Raw genomic sequence first — 4,806 nt, 5'->3', positions numbered from 1 at the left:
ATTGTTGAGAGTCTAGCTTGGTTTTTACTTTTTATTTTGCCTTTATTTACAGAGTGCCAAAATGTTTGTCCCTAAAAGGCAGTTAATTTATTGGCAGATCAGCTGGGATCCTTAGAGGCTCAGTGAGCTTTGTTAGAGTAGTTCTGGGGTGGCTCTGACTCTGGGAGCTTTCAGGGAGCCCCTCTCCTGAGGGTATAACCACCCCCAGGGGTACAAGTGTATCACCAAGGTGTTCCATGAGGTCTGTCCGCTTGCACTGGTCATAATTCAAATGTCCCAAGTTAGTAATATAGGAGTATAAAATAATCTCTCTCTCTCTCTCTTCCATCCTTGGCTTCATTTATTTTTCTTAAATTGTCCTCTGCATCTTTATTGTAAACAATGATGGAGTTCTGGGAGAAAGAGGGAGTGGGAGAGAAAGCTCAGAATCTCTTTACAAGGCTAGAATCTAGAAAACAGGGCAATGCTGTAGAGAGGGGATGCCTTGCCCCCTTTTCAGTGAGAGTGAAGTCTCATAGAGCAATTCTGAAGAGCCCTCTTGTGGTATATTGATACATAAAATAGCACATACATATAGTATTTGACATCTCAGCCACCATGATTCTGGGCATAGAATCCTATGATCCTGGGTACAAAAAGCTATCTGTACAAGCATTTTCAATGCTGGCCGGAAATGGGAGGAACACTGGGTGTGTGATCCCAGAAGAGGGCGTGTGAAAGCTGTGCATCATTTAGAAGCAACAGACCAGATGTTCATACAGAAAAAAAAATGAAGTGTTCCACTCATTTGAGCTGAGTGGAAAATCTAGAGATGATTGCATGCGCAATCAAGCCAGATTTATATGACTTGAAATGCATACACACGTAGCAAGAGGTGTGTGCTCCATTCATGACCTGGCCATGGGCAATCTGCTGTTTCCCTTGGGATTATAAACCCTGGTTAGAAAGAACTGAGGACTTCCAGCCAAGATGGAGGCCTGGACAGACACGCTACCTCTCCCTCCACAACTAAGAAGGAATTCAACGACCTCAGAACTAGAGACAACCAGAAGTCCCAGCAAACTGAGCTGCATGGAAGCCCCACAAACAAAGATATAAAGAAGAAATACTCATCCAGACAGGTAGAAGGGGCAGAGCCCGGGTGGAGAGGACACGGTGTGGTGGCAGCAGCACCGGGCCGGAGGAAAGAGTAGTTCACATTTAAAAGAGTCAGGAGGGACACCTGGGGAGCGCTCCCAGCACCAGATCAGACTGCACAGCTCACTGTCTCAGTGCCAGGGAAAATCAAGCCTCATTGCCCCTGACTGTGCAGACCTGTGGGAATTGGGGCGGAGGCAGAAACTGCCGGTCTCTCAGCAGAGTCTGCTTGTTTAAAGGGCCCCCACGGTCCTAGAACGTCTACCCACTCTGGGAAGGATGGCCAGGGCAACAGCTAGAGGGGTGCCAGTCTCATATGGAAGTGGTAGAAGTGCCTGGAAAAGTGGTGAGTGCTGAGCAAGCAGCATTGTTCTCTCTCAGACCCCTCCCCCACATACAGCGCCACTACGCAGTGAAACAGGTCACTTTGTACTGACAAATACCTAAGGCTCCACTCCTTACAACGTAACAGGTGTGACAGCTCTACCTAACACACAGAGGCAAACAAACACAGGAGCCTATCAAGATAAGCAGGCAGAGGAGTATGGCCCAAAAGAGGGAATGGATCAAGGTTCCAGTGGGAGAACTATGTGATGAGGAGATAGCCAACCTAACATAGGTAGAGTTCAAAACACTGGTGATAAAGATGCTCACAGGCTTGACAGATATGTTTGAGTATGGCAAACACCCAAGGGAGGAAGTGAAGGCTATGCTAAATAAAATGAAGGGAAATCCACACAAAACCAATGGTGAAGGGAAGGAAACCGGGGTTCAAATAAGTGATTTCGAACATAAAGAAGAAAAAAAAAAGTAAATCAGAACAGAACGAGGAAAAAAGGTTTGAAAAAATTAAGGAGAGGCTTAGGAACCTCTGGGACAACTTTAAACATGTCAACATCTGAATCATAGGAGTGCCAGAACAGGAAGAGAAAGAGCAAAAAACTGAAAGCTTATGTGAAAAAATAATGGAGGAAAACTTCAAAAATTTGGTGGAGGAAATAGACATACAAATCCAGGAAGCACAGAGCATCCCAGAAAAGCTAGACCCAAAGAGGACCACACCAAGACACATCATAATTAAAACACCAAAGTTTCAAAATAAAGAGAGACTCTTAAAAGCAACAAGAGAAAAGCAGAGAGTTACCTACAAAAGGGTGCCTATAAGACTTTCAGCTAATTTCTCAAAAGAAACTTTGCAGGCAAGAAGGGACTGGCAGGAAGTATTCATGTGATGAAAAGCAAGAACCTACAACCAAGATTACTCTATCCAGCAAAGCTATCATTTAGAATGGAAGGGCAGATGAAGTGCTTCCCAGACAAGGTAAAGCTGAAGGAGTTCATCATCGCCAAGCCATTATTATATAAAATGTCAAAGGGACTTATTTAAGAAAAAAAACGATGAACACTATGAACATTAAAATGACAACAAACTCACAACTATCAACCCCTGAATCTAAAAAATAAAAACAAAATCTAACTAAGCAAACAACCAGAACAGGAACAGAAACATAGGTATGGGGATCATTTGGAGGGTTAGCAGCTGGAAGGGGGGAAGGGGGAGAAATGGGGAAATGGTGCGGGGATTAAGAAGCATAATCAGTTGGTATAAAATAGACAGGGGAAAGTTAAGAATAATATAGGGAAGGGTGAAGCCAAAGAACTTATATGCATGACCCATGGACATAAACTAAGGGGGGTGGGATTGCTGGGGGAAGAGGGGTACTGGGCAGAGGAGAGCAAAGAGGAAAAAAATTGGGACTACTGTAACAACATAATCAATAAAATACACCTGAAAAAAGGAAAGAAAGAAGTGGGCTGGTGTTTATTATCAGTGTGGTGGAGTGATGACAGCTGAATTTGTGGCCTGAGAGACCGTCTTGTCATGGTCGTGAGGACTGGAGCAAAAGAGAAAGACAGGCTACAAAGAAAGAAAACATGGAGCAGATGAAATAAGAGGAAGAAAAATGGGCTGGAGGGTTAGCCATTCAGACCCTGGCCCAACTGGTGTTTGTTTGTTTTGTTTTGTTTCCTGAGTTGTCTGTCTGTCGCCCCTTCACTGCTGCTCAGCAGCACCCGCTAGCCTGGTTTGAAACTCCACCATGGCCTTGGCTAACTCCGGTTCGCTTCTGTTACTGCCTGACTCGGCAGCTGCTTCCTGAGCTGGGTCCAGGATGTGTTTGTGCACTGAGAGCAGCTGACATTTCAGCGCTGTGGATGCGCTGCTGGCGCAGAAATACAGAGCTGAGTCTCCCGGCTCAGAGACCTGGATTTCCAGGCTGCACGGTTTGTTTTTAGAGCAATTAGCTGAGAATCGCTCTTTGACCAAGTCGAGTTGATCAAGAATGTCTTCATTCTGAAAGGAAATTAAAAATTTAAACTCCTTTTTCTGGATCTGTCGATACCAGTAAACAACAGGGTGTCCTTTCTGGGGGGTGCACTCCATCCTTGCTTTCTGTCCTTTGCCTTTGACCAGATGTCCTGGGGTCTGAGTGACTTGGGCATCACTGTAGCCTGTAAGAGAGGGAAAAGGAGCAAGAGACAGAGCCCAGGAGGGACCCTGACAAGGGGGTTGGCCAACCCAGAACAGGACTTACCTGCTGGCAGGAGACAAAGGGCTACACAGCAGAGGAGTCTTGTGCCCATGGTGGCACTGAAGTAGCAAAAGAAGGAGGCTTTCTTATGCATCAGCAATGTTCTTGTGACGTGGTCCCTCTGCAGGCTCGGAACTGTCATCACTGCCGCGTGCTATTGGGCAAATCCCCTCTTGGTATCAGAAGGAAAGCTGTTATTCCAGCTCAGTAAATACAACTAATTTACATTTTAGTCATTAAAAAATATTCATTTAAAAACAGTTACACCTTTATTATTATTATTATTATTTTTGCTAACAGAAACAGTAATTCTATAATTTAGGAACTTAGACAATTAAAATAAAATAAAAGACCATGTATCACTGGCAAAGATGATCACTGTAAACACCCCCATGATAGTCTTTCCAGACCTCTCCTTCTCTAGATAGATAAATAGATACAAATATATTATTAGCAGTTTCTGAAAAATATTTTCTATCATTGATTTGAACGTCAGCCTCTAACTCAGAACTGGGCATTGCTTTTGAGGATTAATTATCTAATTATCTCTTAATATAATGCAGATCCCTGCTGTGATTGATGTTTTCATGATTCTGAGACTAGCCCCTGCTTTGTGGAATATTTCACCTTCTTGATATTTCAGGTGCATTTTAGCTTGTTTATTTATTACTATTTATTTTAAATAGCTTCTCTTTTTCCCCTGATTTTTCCTCTCTATCACTTCTTTGTTTGTGATCTATTTTTGCTTACTTCCTTCTTCCTCCATGCCATCCCCATTCCAGGTAAGTAATGTTAACATCTTAATGTGTATCTTTCCATGAATTTCTCTGTACCCATCCCGTTTGTTCAACGAGGTTATTTTCCCCACGTTAAAATCCTGACATTGACTAAATGCACAAGAATTGGCTAACACACCAATGCAGTGAGCACTTGAACAAATAACCCCGTGTGGGACATACTATATGGCCAGAGTCTTTGAAATCTGTTTCTTTTTCTAGACCTCATCCCCTGTTCTCTAACTCTACTTATCTTTCTTTACTTCTAATTTATATTTTGATACATAAGCATTCAGAGAGTT

This window comes from Furipterus horrens, unplaced genomic scaffold, assembly GCF_987537825.1.
Source record: "Furipterus horrens unplaced genomic scaffold, mFurHor1.1.pri manual_scaffold_9, whole genome shotgun sequence".
In the NCBI taxonomy this organism is placed as follows: domain Eukaryota; kingdom Metazoa; phylum Chordata; class Mammalia; order Chiroptera; family Furipteridae; genus Furipterus; species Furipterus horrens.
Note: the sequence above shows the minus strand (reverse complement) of the source record.